Here is an 18,703-nt window from a genome sequence, read left to right as displayed (position 1 = left end):
CACCTGATACCCCTGCACTGACTCGACTGTCACCTCGAGTATCGACTCACAACACGATGGCAGGTGTAACAGCCCTGTTGCACCTTGAGAGAAAGCCAAAGATCCCTATGTCAACTCGACAGAAGCCTGACACTACTGTTACAGCTCGGGAGGAAAGCGGACTTGTATGTCTCCACCCAGGACAAGGCATGACTCCCTGTGGAAACTCCATAGGAACCCCGAGAACCATGGCAGCCCTGAAGAGGAAATCTGAGGCTGCGGCCTCAGCTCCAGATGAGGACCTAGGATCTGGCACTGACTGGAGAGGAATCCCGAGAGGCCCCTCTCAACTCACATGGAGACTGGACTTTCCTGAGGCCACAAGAGCAGGTCCCTGAGGTCCCCGTCGTAACTCGAGAGAAAGCCGAAGTTTCCTGCTGCAACTCGAGAAAAACCAGGAGATTCTCCCCTCAACGCGAGATGAGGCCCTTTTCCGCTGCAGTGTCTCGAGAGAACTCCCACCTTCCCTCTTTAGCCTCGATAGGGTCCTTGACACCCTGGATGCAACTCAAGAAGTTCCCCTAAATACTCATCTCCACTGGAGAGGAATACCAAATATCCCTCCACAACTCAAGAAGAGCCCTGTTTTTCCCCTCCTCATCTTGAGCCTTTTGAGGAGTTAAAAAATCATTAGATTTTTTAAGGTTAAGGGTTTCCTATTTGAACCATTACTTGCTGCCAAGTTTTCATATGCTTTAGTTGTTGTGTACCCAGGAGTGCATTAATTAATATAGTTGGTATATAGAAAAAATAAGTAGCAACATTAGATCTTTGAGTTAAGTACTTTGTTTGTTGTAACCTGCTGCACATTTGTTCTATAAGGATGTAACTTTATTTAGTACTTTGAGGGTGATGCAGATTAAAGAAAAACATTTCAAGGGAAAATGAGTTTTTTGGTTGATTAACATCTATCAAGGAAAAATACAATAAAATGTTAACATGCCTCCTGGCCAGAAGATAATGTAAATCACCTGGGACCTTTTTGTTTTCGGAAAGGTATGCAGTAAGAAAGCCTGATATCTATAAGGTCAGGACTGCTGACCCTTCATGTCTCTGCATCTTCCGTTATGTAAAACTTAGGGTATATAAGCACCTTTTGAAAATAAAGTTATGGGGTTTCTGCATAAGCTTGACCTCCCTCATGTCAATTCTTTCTCTCTTTCTCCCTCTCACTCCCTCTCATTTTCAGGCTGATCTTTGGACGACAGAGGTTCTACGCGTTCACTGTTATGCCAGGGCTTCTAAGACCCACGCGAGAGGGAGTCCAAGGTGGGGTAAACGCCACTATTCAAGCAGGCGCCTATGGCCTACAAGAACAGAGCAAGTGTCTTGTCTTGAGACTTTATTAGCTGTTTGTGTAAACCAAGGAATATCAGCCTCATTCTTTCCTCTAATTTCTTAACGGCTGTCTTACCTCCCTCTATAATTCTAAGTCTATAAGTCTATATCTATATACCTCTCTGGCCTAGCCGTCCATGCTTCAGATACCCTGGAATCAACCGGGCCTGACCCCGGTAGCACGACACCTGAGTTGCTCTCGAGTTTCAAGTTGAGACCCGCTCGTTTTGAGGTGCGACGGAACGCAGGGATATCTTTCCAAACGAATTAGGGAAATAGACAATCATCTCGAGATGAGGAGGGAAAAATGGGGCTCTTCTTGAGTTGTGGCAGGACCCTCAGTGTTCCTCTCGAGTGGAGACGATTATGTCGGGGAACATCTTGAGTGGCATCAATGGTGTCAAGGATCATTTCGAGGGTGAAGAGGGAAAGTGGGATTTCTCTTGAGATGCTGCAGTAGAAAAGGGCCTCATCTCGCGTTGAGGGGAGAATCTCTTGGATTTTCTCGAGTTGCGGTTGGAAACTTGGCGTACCTCTTGAGTTGCGACTGGAACCTGAGGAACCCACTCGTGTGGCCTCAAGAAATTCCAGTCTCCATATGAGTTGCGAGGGGCTTCTCAGGATTCCTCTCCTGTGGGTGCTGGGTCCTAGGTCCTCATCTGGAGTTGCGGCCGGAACCTTAGGTTTCCTCTCCAGTGCTGACATGGATCTCGGGGTTCCTATGAAGTTTCCACAGGGGAGTCAGGCCTCGTCTCGTTTGGAGACATGCTAGTCCGGTTTCCTCTAGAGCTGTAAAAATAGTGTCAGGTTTCCTGTCGAGTTGACATAGGGATCTGCGGCTTTCTCTCGAGGTGCCACCAGGGCTGTCACCTATGCCATCGTGTTTTGAGTCGTTACGTGGGGTGACAGTCGAGTCAGTGAAGGGGAATCAGCTGTTTCTGGAGTGGATTGGGACATCAGGATCTTTTGGAATGGTGGCACAATCCCTGTAATTCCTCTCGACTTTCAAGTTGAGACCGCCTCCTCTTGAGGTGCGATGGGAACAAAGGGATTCCTTTCCCGACGAAGCATGGAAGTGACCCCTCATCTCAAGATGAGGAGGGAAAACGGGGATCTTCCTGAGTTGTGGCGGGACACTCGGTGTTCCTCTCGAGTGGAGACAGGTATGTCAGGGAGTTTCTTGAGTTGCATCAAGGGTGTCAAGGACCCTTGAGAGGCTCAAGAGGGAACGTGGGATTTCTTTTGAGATGCCACAGCAGAAAGGAACCTCATCTCTCGTTGAGGCAAGAATCTCCTGGTTTTTCTTGAGTTGCAGCAGGAAACTTGGGGTTCCTCTCGTCTTATGACAGGGACCTCAGGGACCTGCTTGTGTTGCCTAAGGAAAGTCCAGTCTCCATGCGAGTTGTGAAGGGCCTCCTGTAATTCCTCTCCAATAGATGCCGGGTCCTAGGTACTTACCTGGAGTTGAGGCCGGAACCTCAGGGTGCCTCTCCAGTGCTGACATGGATCTTGAGGTTCCTATTGAGTTTCTACAGGGGACGCAGGCCTTATCTCGTGAGGAGTCATGCAAGTTCGCTTTCCTCTCGAGCTCTCAAAGCAGTGTCAGACTTCTTATCTTGTTGACATAGGGATCCATGGCTTCTCTCGAGTGCTACAGTGCTGTCACACCAGCCCTCGTGTTGTGAATCAATCCTTGGGGTGACAGTCGAGTCAGTGAACGGGAATCAAGTGTTTCTGGAGTGGATTGGGACTTCGGGGTCTTTTTTAATTGTGATACAAGCCCTGGAGTTCCTCTCGTGTTTCATGTTGAGACTGCCTTCTCTTGAGTTGTGACAGGAATGCCGGGATTCCTTTCCTGATGAAGCAGGGAAATGGACCCTTATTGGGGTCCAGCCCCAGTTGATTCCAGAGTATCCGAAATGTGGACAGCGAGGAAACAGAGATGTATAGATATAAAGAGAGTTAAGGAAATAATTTGCAGTTTAGAGAATAGAGGAGAGAACATAGGCTGATATTCCTTGGTTTGCACGGAAAGTCAATAAATTCCCAAGACAAGGGACTTACACGATTCACGTAGGCCACCGGCCGGAGCTTGAATAGTGGATGGTGCCCCGCTTTGTGCTCCATCTCTCATGGGTCTTAGAAGCCCTGGCAGAGAAGTGAACACGGAGGAAACCTGCACCCCAAGGGATCAGCCTGAAAAGAAAGCTAAGATAGAAAGAATGTATGACACAGGGAGGCCAAGCTTGTGCAAGACCCGTAGTTTAATTTGCAAAAGGAGCTTGTATAGCCTAAGTTTTACATAATGGAAGATGCAGAGTCATGCAGGGTCAGCAGTCCTGACCCTTATCGATACTAGGCTTTCTTTCTGTATACTTTTCCATATTCAAAAGGTCTCAGGTTATTTACATTATCTTCTGGCCAAGAGGCTTGTTAACATTTTATGGCTCTTTCCTTTGATAAATGTTAATCAGCCAAAAAACTCATTTTCCCTTGAAATTTTTTTTTCTTTAATCTGCTTCACCCTCAAAGCACTAAATAAAGTTAAGTTACATTCCTATAGAACAAAGGTGCAGTTGGTTACAACAATGTAGTTAACCCACAGATCTAATGTTGCTGATGCCGGGGTTACTAACTGGTGTTTTTTTTTTTTTTTTTTCAGTATACCAACTATATCAACAAATAAAAGATATGAAAACTTGGCAGTAAGCATTGGCTCAACAATGAAACCCTTAACCAGTTCTATTCTAATGATTTCTAACTCCTGAAAAGGTTCTACATTCCTACAATGTTTTAAGCTTCCTGTGCCTCTTGTGGTTTTGAGGCTGTAAACAATAACATGCTTAGTTGAAAAAGTACAGATAAACCTGTCAGGCAAGTTAGAAATCTATCAGAGGGGTTTGAATGGAAACACTCCAATTAAATGCCCAGGAGACTTATAAACTAGAGCTATAAGTTAATTTTCTTCAGAGAAAGATGGTCGGGGAGAGTCCCCTGTTGGTAACAGAGGAGTTAGTGAAAAATAGCAAGATAGGCAGATTCTGGTTTGGGGGTAGATGCTCGAGCAAATCCAGAGGATCCCTCAAGTACTGAGTCGTCTTTACCTGTAAGGACTCGTCCTCATGACCTTTGTCATGGTTGGGATCTCCTCTGCTGGCTCAAGGCAGACCCTCATGTCGAGATGAGGAGGGAAAAACAGGGCTCTTCTTGAGTTGTGCCAGGACACTCTTGGTGTTACTCACGATTGGAGAAGGGGATGTAGGAAAACTGCTTGAGTTGCATCAAGGGTGTCAAAGACACTTTCAAGGCTCAATAGAGAATGTGGGATTTCTCTCAAGATGCTGCAGCCGAAAAGGGCCTCATCTCGCATAGATGGGAGAATCTCCTGGTTTTTCTCGAGTTGCGGCAGGAAACTTGGGGTTCCTCTTGAGTTACGACAGAGATGTCAGGTACCCGATCATGTTTCCTCAGGAAAGTCAAGTCTCCATGTGAGTTGTGAGGGGCCTCTCGGGATTCCTCTCCAGTCAGCGCAGGGGCCAATGGTCTCTGTTACTTTTGAGGTCAGAACGTAAGATTTCTCTCCAGTACTGACATGGATCTCAGGATTCCTATGGAGTTTCCACAGGGGAGTCAGGCCTCGTCTTGTATGGAGACATGCAAGTCCGCTTTCCTCTTGAGCTGTAAAAGTAGTGTCAGGGTCCCGGCTGAGTTGACATAGGGATCTGTGGCTCTCTCTTGAGGGGCCACAGGGCTGTCACACGTGCCAAGGTGTTTTGAGTTGATTTTCGGCGTGACAGTCGAGTCAGTGCAGGGGAATCAGGTTTATCTGGAGTGGATTGGGACATCAGGCTCTTTTTGAATTGTGGGAAAATCGCTGGAGTTCCTCTCGAGTTTCAAGTCGAGACTGCCTTCTCTTGAAGTGCCACAGGAATGCGGGGATTCCTTTCCCTATGAAGCTGGGAAAGGACCCTCATCTCGAGATGAAGAGTGAAAAATGGGGCTCTTCTGGAGTTGAGGCGGGATCTGAAGTGTTACTCTCGAGTGGGGGAGGGTATTTCGGGGAAATTCTTGAGTTGAATCCAGGCTATCAAGGACCATTTCGAGGCTCAAGAGGGAAGGTGGGATTCCTCTCCAGACACCACAGGGGGAAAGGGCCTCATCTCGCAATGAGGGGAGAATCTCCTGCTTTTTCTGTAGTTGCCGCAGGAAAAATGGTGTTCCTCTCAAGTTATGACAGGGACTTCAGGGACCCTCTGGTGTTGCCTCAGGAAAGTCACTTCTTCATGCGAGTTGTGAGGGGCCTCTTAGGGTACTCTCCAGTTGGTGCCCGGTCCTAGGTCCTTATCTCGAGTTGAAGTCGAATCTCAGAGACAAGGCCTGACTCCCCTTTTAAAACTCGATAGGAACCCCGAGATCCATGCCATCACTAGAGAGGAAACCTGAGGTTGTGGCCTCAGCTCCAGATGAGGACCTAGGACCCGGCACTGACTGGAGAGGAATCCCAAGAGGCCCCTCGCAACTTGCCTGGAGACTTGACCTTCCTGAGGCAACACGAGCGGGTCCCTGAAGTCCAAGTAGTAACTCGAGAGGAACCCCAAGGTTTCTGGTGCAACTCGAGAAAAACCAGGAGATTCTCCCCTCAACACGAGATGAGGCCCTTTCCTGCTGGGCATAGAAGAGAAATCCCATCTTCTCTCTTGAGCCTCGAGAGGGTCCTTGACAGCTTTGAGGCAACCCAAGAACTTCCCCAACACATCCATCTACACTCAAGAGGAACACCGAGGGTTCTGCCACAAGTTAAGAAGAACCACATTTTTCCCTCCTTTTCTTGAGACACAGGTCCATTTCCTTGCTTCGTCGAGAAAGGAATCCCAGTGTTCCCCTTGCAACTCAAGAGAAGGCGATCTCTACTTGAAACTCGAGATGAACTCCAGGGGTCATGCCACAAATCAAAAAGAACCCGATGCCCCAATCCACTCCAGATCAACCAGATTCCCTGCACTGACTCGACTGCCACCTGGAGTATTGAGTCAAAACACGATGGCAGGAGTGACAGCCCTGTGGCTCCTTGATAGAAAGCCACAGATTACTTTGTCAACTCGACAGGAAGCCTGACACTTCTTTGACAGCTCGAGAGGAGAGCAGACTTGCATGACGAGACAAGGCCTGACTCTCCTATTGAAACTCCTTAGGAACCCCGAGATCCATTTCAGTCCTGGAGAGGAAAACTGAGGTTGCGGCCTCAGCTCCAGATGAGGACCTAGCACCCGGCATCAACTGGAGAGGAATCCCGAAAGGCCCCTCGAAACTCGCATGGAGACTGGACTTTCCTGGGGCAACACGAACGGGTCCCTGACTTCCCTGATGTAACTCTAGAGGAACACCGAGGATAATTTCACAACTGGAGAAAAAACAGGAGTTTCTCCCCTCAACTTGAGATGAGGCTCTTTTCCGCTGCGCCGTCTCAAGAGAAATCCCACCTTCCGTGTTTAGCCTCGCAAGGGTCCTTGACACCCTTAATGCAACTCAAGAAGTTCCCCGACATACACGTCTCCACTCGAGAGGAACACCGAGGGTCCCGCCACAATTCAAGAAGAGCCCCGTTTCTCCCTCCTCATCTAGAGATGAGGGTCCATTTCCCTGCTTCTTCGGGAAAGGAATCCCGGCATTCCTTTCACACCTCAAGAGGAGGCGGTCTCAACTTGAAACTCGAGAGGAACTCCAGGGGTCCTGCCACAATTCCAACAGAACCTGATGTCCCAATCCAATCCAGATACACCTGATTCCCCTGCTCTGACTCAACTGTCACCCCGCGTATCGACTGCAAACACGATGGCAGGTGTGACAGCCCTGTGGCACCTCGAGAGAAAGTCACAGATCTGCATGTCACCTCGACAGGAAGCCTGACACTATTTTGACAACTTGATAGGAAAGCGGACTAGCATGTCTCCACACGAGACGATGCCTGAATACCCTGTTGAAACTCCATAGGAACCTCGAAATACATGTCAGCCTTTGAGAGGAACCCTGACGTTCCAGCCTCATCTCCAATGAGGACATAGGCCCTGGCAAAGACTGGAGAGGAATACCGAGAGGCCCCTCGCAACTCGCATGGAGACTGGACTTTCCTGAAGCCACACGATCGGGTCCCTGAGGTCCCAATCCTAATTCTAGAGGAACCCCAAGATTCCTGCCGCAACTCGAGAAAAAACAGGAAATTCTCCCCTCAACGTGAAATGAGGCCCTTTTCCACTGTGGCGTCTTGAGAGAAATCCCTCCTTCCCTCTTGAACCTTGAAAGGGTCCTTGACACCCTAGATGCAACTCAAGAAGTTCCCCGACATGCCCGTCTCCACTCGAGAGGAACATTGAGAGTCCCACCAAAACTCAAGAAGAGCCTCGTTTTTCCTTTCTCATCTCGAGATGAGGGTCCCTTTCCCTGCTTCGCTTGGAAAGGAATCCCGGCATTCCCGTTGCACCTCAAAAGGAGGCGGTCTCAACTTGAAAGTCGAGAGGAACTCCAGGTGTCGTGCCACCATTCGCAAAGACCCCAATGTCCAAATCTACTCCAGATACACCGTATTCCCCTCCACTGACTCGACTGTCACCCCGAGGATCGACTCAAAACACAATGGAAGGTGTGACAGTGCTGTGGCATCTCGAGAGAAAGCCACATATCCCTATGTCAACTCGAAAGGAAGCCTGACACTACTTTGACAACTCGAGAGGAAAGCGGACTTGTATGTCTCCACACGAGATGAGGCTTGACTCTCCTGTTGAAACTCCATAGGAACCCCGAGATCCATGTCAGTCCTGGAGGGGAAACTTGAGGTTCCAGTCCTAACTCCAGATGAGGACCTAGCCCACAGCACCAACTGGAGAGGAATCCTGAGAGGCCCCTCGCAACTCGCATGGAGACTGGACTTTCCTGAAGCCACACAATAGGGTCCCTGAGGTCCCAGTCGTAACTCTAGAGGAACCCCAAGATTTCTGCTGCAACTCGAGAAAAACCAGGAAATTCTCCCCTCAACACGAGATGAGGCCCTTTTCCACTGCGGCATCTTGAGAGAAATCGCACCTTCCCTCTTGAGCCTCGAAAGGGTCCTTGATACCCTTGATGCAACTCAAGAAGTTCCCTGACATGCCCGTCTTCACTCGAGAGGAACACCAAGCATCTGGCCACAACTCAAGAAGAGTCGAGCTTTCCCCCCTAATCTCGAGATGACGGTCCATTTCCCTGCTTTGTAGGGAAAGGAATCCCGACGTTTCCATCGCACCTCAAGAGGAAGCGGTCTCAACTTGAAAGTCGAGAGGAACTCCAGGAGTCGTGCCACAATTCCAAAAGACTCTCATGTCCTAATCCACTCCAGATATACCTGATTCCTTCTGAATTGACTCGACTGTCACCACGAGTTTCGACTCAAAACACGATGGCAGGTATGAAAGCCCTGTGGCACCTTAAGAGAAAGCCACAGATCCCTATATCAACTCGACAGGAAGCCTGACACTACTTTGACAGCTCGAGAGGAAAGCTGACTTCCATGTCTGAACACGAAATGAGGCCTGACTCCCCTGTTGAAACTTCATAGGAACCCCGAGATCCATGTCAGCTCTGGTGATGAATACTGAGGTTTCCTCCTCAACTCCAGAGGAGGTACTAGGCTCAGGGACTGACTGGAGAGGAATCCTGAGAGGCCCATTGCAACTCGCATAGAGACCTAACTTTCATGAGGCAAAACGATCCGGTCCCTGAGATCCCAGTCGTAACTCAAGAGGAACCCCAAGTTTCCTGGTGCAACTCGAGAAAAACCAGGAGATCCTCGCCTCAGCGCAAGATGAGGCCCTTTTCCACTGCGGCATCTCGCAAGAAATCTCACCTTCCCCCTTGAACCTCGAAAGGGTCTTTGGCACCCTTGATGCAACTCGAGAAGTTCCCCGACATACCCATCTCCCCTCGAGAGAAACACTGAGTGTCCCGCCACAACTCAAGAAGAGCCCTGTTTTTCCCTCCTCATCTCGAGATGTGGGTCTACCCGGAGCCAGCACGGGAGATCCCAGCCATGACAAAGGTCACGAGGATGAGGCCTTACAGGCAAAGAAGATTCAGGGCTTGAGGGACCCTCTAGACCTGCTCGAGCTTCTATCCCCAAACCAGAATCTGATTGTCCTGCTATTTTCCACCAACTCCTCTCTTACCAAACGCGGGGCTGTCCTGACCTCCTTTCTCTGAAGAAAATTAACTTATAGCTCTAGTTTATAAGTCTCCTGGGCATTTAATTGGACTGTTTCAATTCAAACCCCTCTGATAGCTTTCTAACTTGCCTGGCAGGTTTATCCGTACTTTTTCAACTGAGCATGTGATTTTTTACAGCCTCCAAACCGCGAGAGGCACAGGAAGCTTAAAACATTGTGGGGATGCAGAGCCTTTTGAGGAGTTAGAAATGATTAGAATAGAACTGGTTAAGGGTTTCATTGTTGAGCCAATGCTTACTGCCAAGTTTTCATATCTTTTATTTGTTGATATAGTTGGTATATAGAAAAAACAGGCACTGGCATCAGCAACGTTAAATCTTTGAGTTAAGTACTTTGTTGTAACCCACTGCACCTTTGTCCTATAGGAATGTAACTTTATTAGTACTTTGAGGGTGATGCAGATTAAAGAAAAAACACTTCAAGGGAAAATGAGTTTTTTTGGTTGATTAACATTCATCAAGGAAAAGAGACATAAAATGTTAACAGACCTCTTGGCCAGAAGATAATGTAAGTCACCTGAGACCTTTTGAATACGCAAAAGTATACAGAAAGAAAGCCTGGTATCAATAAGGGTCAGGACTGCTGCTCCTGAATGACTCTGCATCTTCCATTATGTAAAACTTAGGGTATATAAGCTCCTTTTGAAAATAAAGTTATGGGTCTTACACAAGCTTGACCTCACTTGTCATACTTTCTTTCTCTCTTTACTTCTTTTTCAGGCTGATCTCTTGGGATGCAGGGATCCTCCATGTTCACTTCTCGGCCAGGGCTTCTGAGACCCACTTGAGAGGGAGCCCAACGCGGGACACCCTCTGCTATTCAAGCGAGCGCCTGTGTCCTACGAGAATGGTGCAAGTCCCTTGTCTTGGGACTTTATTGGCTTTCTGTGTAATCCAAGTAATATCAGCCTCTTTTCTCCCCTTTATTCTCTTAACTGCAAAACCTTTCCGTATCTCTCTATATATCTATATATCTCTCTCACCTCGCCATCCACGCTTCAGACACCCTGGATCCAATGAGGGCTGGACCCCGGTAAAGGTCCATTTCCCTGTTTCGTTGGGAAAAGAACCCCGGAGTTCCCATCGCAACTCAAGATAAGGCGGTCTCAAATTGAAACTCGGGAGTTATTCCAGGGGTCGTGCCACAATTCCAAAATACCCCGATGCATCAATCCACTCCAGGTAAACTTGATTTCCCTGCACTGACTCGACTGTCACCCCAAGTATCGACTCAAAACACGATGGCAGCTGTGACAGCCTGGTGGCACCTCAAGAGAAAGCCACAGATGCCTATGCCAACTCGATAGGAAGCCTGACACTATTTTTACAGCTCGAGAGGAAAGCGGACTTCCATGACTCCACATGAGATGAGGCCTGATTCCCCTGTTAAAACTCCATAGGAACCCTGAGATCCAGGTCAGCACTGGAGTGGAAGCCTGAGGTTCCTGCCTCAACACCAATTGAGGACATAGAACTGGGTACAAACTGGAGAGCAATCTCAAGAGGTCCTTCGCAATTCACATGGAGACTTGACTTTCCTGAGGCAACACGATCGGGTTCCTGAGGACCCTGTCGTAACTCGAGAGGAACCCCAAGTTTCCTGCCGCAACTCGAGAAAAATCAGGAGATTCTCCCCTCAAGGTGAGATGAGGCCCTTTTCCTCTGTGGTGTCTCAAGAGAATTCCCACTGTCCCTCGCTAGCCTCGAAAGGGTCCTTGACACCCTTGATGCCACTAAAGAAGTTGCCCAACATACCCGCCTCCACTCGAGAGAAACAACGAGGGTCCTGCCAAAACTCAAGAAGAGCACCGTTTTTCCCACTTCATCTTAAGATGAGGGTCCCTTTCCTTGCTTCATCGGGAAAGGAATCCTGGTGTTCCAGTGGCACCTCAAGAAGAGGCAGTCTCAATTTGAAACTCCAGAGGAACTCAAGGGGTCGTGCCACAATTCAAAAAGACCTCATGTCTCATTCCACTCCAGTTAAACCTGATTCCCCTCACTGACTCGACTGTCACCCCGAATATCGTGTCAAAACACGATGGCAGGTGAGACAGCCCTGTGGCACCTCGACTGAAAGCCACAGATCCCTATGTCAACTCGACAGGAAGACTGACACTTTTTAGACAGCTCAAGAGGAAAGTGGACTTGCATGTCTCCACACGAGATGAGGCCTAACTCCCCTGCTGAAACTCCATAGGAACCCTGAGTTCCATGTCAGCACTGGAGGCGAACACTGAGCTTCCAGCCTTAACTGGAGATGAGGACCGAGTACCCTGCACCGACTGGAGAGGAATCTCGAGAGGCCCCTCTCAACTCGCATGGAGGCTTGACTTTCCTGAGGCAACACGAGCAGGTCCCTCATGTCCCCATTGTAACTCAAGAGGAACCGCAAGTTTCCTGCCGAAACTCGAGAAAAACCAGGAGATTCTCCCTCAATGCGAGATAAGGCCCCTTTCCACTGTGGCGTCTCAAGGGAAATCGAACCTTTCTTCTTGAGCCTCGAAAGGGTCCCTGACACCCTTGATGAAACTCAAGAAGTTCCCCGATATACCTGTCTCTACTTGAGAGGAACCCCGAGTGTCCTGCCACAACTCAAAAAGAGGCCCGTTTTTCCCTCCTCATCTCGAGATGAGGGTCCATTTCCCTGCTTCGTTGGGAAAGGAATACCGGAGTTCCCGTCGGACCTCAAGAGGAGTTCATCTCATCTGAAACTCGTGAGGAACTCCGGGTGTCAGGCCACAATTCCAAGAGATCAAGATGTCCCAATACACTCCAGATAAACCTGATTCCCCTGCACTGACTCGACTATCATGCCGAGTATCGACTCAGAACACAATGGCCGGTGTTACAGCCCTGTGGCACCTAAAGAGAAAGCTACAGATCCCTATGACAACTCGACAGCACTCCCTTTGCTACCTATTTTGGGAATCCGCTCTCCCCCCAATAGAGAACTGACAGGGAGACAGGAAGATCACCTTCTCTTATTTGAAAGAGTTCCCAACTTTCTGGTCCTCTTTTTTTCCATTGAGATTCTGGTTCAAGTGCTCCATCTCGGCTTCTGTGGGTGGCTGAGCCTATAATGGCTCCTTGTATTCTATTCCTTTACTCTCATAAGCTTGGGTCATTTGCCCACTTTTGTAGTGGATGGGCTGTGTCATTGCTTCAAACTTCCAGATAGATTTAGGAAGAGGTCTGTAAAATCTACTCATTTCCTCTCTCTTGTTCAGTGTCTCTCTCTAGACATATCGTTCTTTTCCTTTCGAAATTCTGTCTCTGTCTTCCTTTTTCTCTTTCTATCTCTCCTGTGAATGGATGGATGCCTTTGAATGCACATGGATACTGTTAGCTTAGGGTTAGATTTTAGGGATAGGTTAGAGTGAGATCAAGTGTTTAGGTTGGAATTGATGTTGGGGGATGGGGCAAGGGTGTTTGTTTTTTCTTGGAGACCTGAGTGCTGTTTGTTCTTAGTCTATTTTACATAGGATCCCCTTATCAGATACATCACTTACAAGTCGTCTCTTATGTTCAGTTTACCATCTTCTTGATTTGTGAAAGCTTGATTCTCTGGTGGCTCAGTTGGTAAAGCGTCTGCCCGCAATGTGGGACGCTGGTTTGATCCCTGGAATGGGAAGATCCTCTGGAGAAGGAAATGACCAATCATTCCGGTACCATTGCTAAGAAAATTGCATGGATGGAGGAGCCTCGTGGGCTACAGTCCATGGAGTCGCAAAGAGTCAGACACGACTGAGCCACTTCACTTTACTTGTGATTCACACACAGATTTGTAGTTTCAACACCACTAAAGGTTGTGTGCTGGTGCAGGAGGGCCAAGAGGAGCTACTCCACATTCAAGGTCAGGAGGGGTGGCCCTGATGAGATACCCCTCGTCCAAGGTAAGGGACAGTGGCAGCGCTTTCCTGGAGCAGCTGTGAATAGATACCCCACGACCAAGGTAAGAGAAACCCAAGTAAGACAGTAGGTGTTGTGAGACGGCATCAGAGGGCAGACAAACTGAGACCATAATCACAGACAACTAGCCAATCTGATCACATGGACCACAGTCTTGTCTAACTCAATGAAACTAGGCCATGCCGTGAGGGGCTACCCAAGGCGGCCGGGTCATGATGGAGAGGGCTGACAGAATGTAATCCACTGGAGAAGGGAATGGCAAACCACTTCAGTATACTTGCCTTGAGAACCACATGAACAGTATGAAAAGGCAAAATGAGAGGATACTGAAAGAGGAACTGCCAGGTCGGTAAGTGCCCAATATGCTACTGGAGATCAGTGAAGAAATACCTCCAGAAAGACTGAAGGGGTGGAGCCAAAGCAAACACAATACCCGGCTGTGGTTGTGACTGGTGAAACAAGCAAGGTCAAATGCTGTAACGAGCAATACTGCATAGGAACCTGGAATGCTAGGTTCAGGAATCAAGGCAAAGTGAAAGTGGTCAAACAGGGGATAGCAAGAGTGAACACTGACATTCTAGGAATTAGCGAACTAAAATGGACTGAGATGGGTGAATTTAACTCAGATGACCATGATATCTCCTACTGTGGGCAGGAATCCCTTAGAAGAAATGTAGTAGCCATCATGGTCAACAAAAGAATGTGAAATGCAGTACTTGGATGCCCTCTCAAAAACGACAGAATGATCTCTGTTCCTTTCCAAGGCAAACCACTCAATATCAGGTAATCCAAGCCTATGCCCCAACCAGTAATGCTGAATAAGTTGACGTTGAATGGTTCTATGAAGACTTTCAAGAACGGACGGAGGTTCGTGACATTGTACAAGAACAGGGATCAAGATCATCCCCAAGAAAAAGAAAGGCGAAAAAGAAAAATGGCTGTCTGAGGAGGCCTTAGAAATAGCTGTGAGCATAAGAGAAGAGAAAAGCAAAGGAGAAAAGGAAAGATATAGGCATCTGAACACATCATTCCAAAGAATAGAAAGGAGCGATAAGAAAGCCTTCAGGAGCGAACAATGCAAAGAAATAGAGGAAAACAACAGAGTGGAAAATATTAGAGATCTCGTCAAGAAAATGAGAGATACCAAGGGATCATTTCAGGCAAATATGGGCTCGATAAAGACAGAAATGGTATGGACCTAACAAAAGCAGAGGATACTAAGAAGATGTGGCAAGAATTCACAGAAGAACTGTACCAGAAAGATCTTTTTTCCTATTTTTGCTTTTCATTTATTTATTTTTATTTTATTTTCCCAATCCTGAACACCCCTCCCACCTCCCACCCCATATCATCTCTCTGAATCATCCCCGTGCACAAGCGCCAAGCATCTTATACCCTGTATCGAACATAGACTGGCGATTCATTTCATACATGATAGTATACACGTTTCAGTGCCATTCTCCCAAATCATCCGACCCTCTCCCTCTCCCTCTGAGTCCAAAAGTCTGCTATACACATCTGTGTCTTTTTTGCTGTCTTGCATAGAGGGTCATCATTGCCATCTTTCTAAATTCCATATATATGTGTTAGTATACTGTATTGGTGTTTTTCTTTCTGGCTTACTTCACTCTGTATAATCGGCTCCAGTTTCATCCATCTCATCAGAACTGATTCAAATGTATTCTTTTTAACAGCTGAGTAATACTCCTTTGTGTATATGTACCACAGCTTTCTTATCCATTCATCTGCTGATGGACATCTAGGTTGTTTCCATGTCCTGGCTATTATAAACAGTGCTGCAATGAACATTGGGGTACATGTGCCTCTTTCAATTCTGGTTTCCTCGGTGTGTATGCCCAGTAGTGGGATTGCTGAGTCATATGGCAGTTCTATTTGCAATTTTTTAAGGAATCTCCACACTGTTTTCCATAGTGGTTGTACTAGTTTGCATTCCCACCAACAGTGTAGGAGGGTTCCCTTTTCTCCACACCCTCTCCAGCATTTATTGCTTGCAGATTTTTGGATTGCAGACATCCCATTTGTTTATTTTTGCTTTTATCGCCAGTATTCTGGGAGGTGGATCATAGAGGATCCTGCTGTGATTTATGTTGGAGAGTGTTTTGCCTATGTTCTCCTCTAGGAGTTTTATAGTTTCTGGTCTTACATTTAGATGTTTAATCCATTTTGAGTTTATTTTTGTGTGTGGTGTTAGAAAGTGATCTAGTTTCATTCTTTTACGTGTGGTTGACCAGTTTTCCCAGCACCACTTGTTAAAGAGATTGTCTTTACTCCATTGTATATTCTTGCCTCCTTTGTCAAAGATAAGGTGTCCATAGGTGTGTGGATTTATCTTTGGGCTTTCTATTTTGTTCCATTGATCTATATTTCTATCTTTGGGCCAGTACCATACTGTCTTGATGACTGTGGCTTTGTAGTAGAGCCTCAAGTCAGGCAAGTTGATTCCTCCAGTTCCATTCTTCTTTCTCAAGATTGCTTTGGCTATTCAAGGTTTTTTGTATTTCCATACAAATCTTGAAATTATTTGTTCTAGTTCTGTGAAAAATACCGCTGGTAGCGTGATAGAGGTTGCATTGAATCTGTAGATTGCTTTGGGTAGTATACTCATTTTCACTATTTTAATTCTTCCGATCCATGAACATGGTATATTTCTCCATCTATTAGTGTGCTCTTTGATTTCTTTCATCGGTGTTTTATAGTTTTCTCTATATAGGTCTTTAGTTTCTTTAGGTAGATATATTCCTAAGTATTTTGTTCATTTCGTTGCAATGGTGAATGGGATTGTTTCCTTAATTTCTTTTTCTACTTTCTCATTATTAGTGTATAGGAATGCAAGGGATTTCTGTGTGTTGATTTTATATCCTGCAACGTTACTATATTCATTGACTAGCTCTAGTAAGTTTCTGGTGGAGTCTTTAGGGTTTTCTATGTAGAGGATCATGTCATCTGAAAACAGTGAGAGTTTTACTTCTTATTTTCCAATTTGAATTCCTTTTGTTTCTTTTTCGGCTCTGATTGCTGTGGCCCAAACTGCCAGAACTATGTTGAATAGTAGCGGTGAAAGTGGGCACCCTTGTCTTGTTCCTGACTTTAGGGGAAATGCTTTCAATTTTTCACCATTGAGGATAATGTTTGCAGTGTGTTTGTCATATATAACTTTTATTATGTTGAGGTATGTTCCTTCTATTCCTGCTTTCTGGAGAGTTTTTATCATAAATGGATGTTTAATTTTGTCAAAGGCCTTCTCTGCATCTATTGAGATGATCATATGGCTTTTATTTTTCAATTTGTTAATGTGGTGAATTACATTGATTGATTTGTGGATATTGAAGAATCCTTGCATCCCTGGGATAAAGCCCACTTGGTCATGGTGTATGATCTTTTTAATGTGTTGTTGGATTCTGATTGCTAGAATTTTGTTGAGGATTTTTGCATCCATGTTCATCAGTGATATTGGCCTGTAGGTTTTTTTTTGTTTTTTTATGGCATCTTCGCCAGGTTTTGGTATTAGGGTGATGGTGGCCTCATAGAATGAGTTTGGAAGTTTACCTTCCTCTGCAATTTTCTGGAAGACTTTGAGTAGGATAGGTGTTAGCCCTTCTCGAAATTTTTGGTAGAATTCAGCTGTGAAGCCGTCTGGACCTGGGCTTTTGTTTGCTGGGAGATTTCTGATTACAGTTTCAATTTCCGTGCTTGTGATGGGTCTGTTAAGATTTTCTATTTCTTCCCGGTTCAGTTTTGGAAAGTTGTACTTTTCTAAGAATTTGTTCATTTCTTCCACGTTGTCCATTTTATTGGCATATAATTTCTGATAGTAGTCTCTTATGATCCTTTGTATTTCTGTGTTGTCTGTTGTGATCTCTCCATTTTCATTTCTATTTTTATTGATTTGATTTTTCTCTCTTTGTTTCTTGATGAGTCTGGTTAATGGTTTGTCAATTTTCTTTATCCTTTTAAAGAACCAGCTTTTGGCTTTGTTGATTTTTGCTATGGTCTCTTTTGTTTCTTTTGCATTTATTTCTGCCCTAATTTTTTAAGATTTCTTTCCTTCTACTGACTCTGGGGTTCTCCATTTCTGCCTTTTTTAGTTGCTTCAGGTGTAGAGTTAGGTTATTTATTTGACTTTTTTCTTGTTTCTTGAGGTATGCCTGTATTGCTCTGAACTTTCCTCTTAGCACTGCTTTTATAGTGTCCCACAGTTTTGGGTTGTTGTGTTTCCATTTTCACTTGCTTCTATGCATATTTTGATTTCTTTTTTGATTTCTTCTGTGATTTGTTGGTTACTCAGAAGCGTGTTGTTCAGCCTCCATATGTTGGAATTTTTAATAGTTTTTCTCCTGAAATTGAGGTCTAATCTTAATACATTATGGTCAGAAAAGATGCTTGCAATGATTTCGAATTTTTTTGACTTTATCAAGGTTAAATTTATGGCCCAGGATGTGATCTATCCTGGAGAAGGTTCCATGCGCACTTGAGAAAAAGGTGAAATTCATTGTTTTGGGGTGAAATGTCCTATAGATATCAATCAGGTCTAACTGGTATATTGTATCATTTAAAGCTTGCATTTCTTTGTTAGTTTTCTGTTTAGTCGATCTGTCCATAGGTGTGAGTGGGGTATTAAAGTCTCCCACTATTATTGTGTTACTCTTAATTTCCCCTTTCATACTTGGTAGCATTTGTCTTACATAGTGTGGTGCTCCTATGTTGGGTGCATATATATTTATAATTGTTATATCTTCTTCTTGGATTGATCCTTTGATCATTATGTAGTGGCCTTCTTTGTCTCTTTTCACAGCCTTTGTTTTAAAGTGTGTCTCATCTGATATGAGTATTGCTACTCCTGCTTTCTTTTGGTCTCTATTTGCGTGGAATATCTTTTTCCAGCCCTTCACTTTCAGTCTGTATGTGTCCCTTATTTTGAGGTGGGTCTCTTGTAGGCAGCATATATAGGGATTTTGTTTTTGTGTCCATTCAGCCAGTCTTTGCCTTTTGGTTGGGGCGTTCAACCCATTTACGTTTAAGGTAATTATTGATAAGTATGATCCCATTGCCATTTTCTTTACTGTTTTGGGTTTGGGTTTATACACCCTTTTCGTGTTTCCTGTCTGGAGAATATCCTTTAGCATTTGTTGGAGAGCTGGTTTGGTG

This window comes from Ovis canadensis, chromosome 12 (assembly GCF_042477335.2).
Source record: "Ovis canadensis isolate MfBH-ARS-UI-01 breed Bighorn chromosome 12, ARS-UI_OviCan_v2, whole genome shotgun sequence".
Taxonomy (NCBI): Eukaryota; Metazoa; Chordata; class Mammalia; order Artiodactyla; family Bovidae; genus Ovis; species Ovis canadensis.
Note: the sequence above shows the minus strand (reverse complement) of the source record.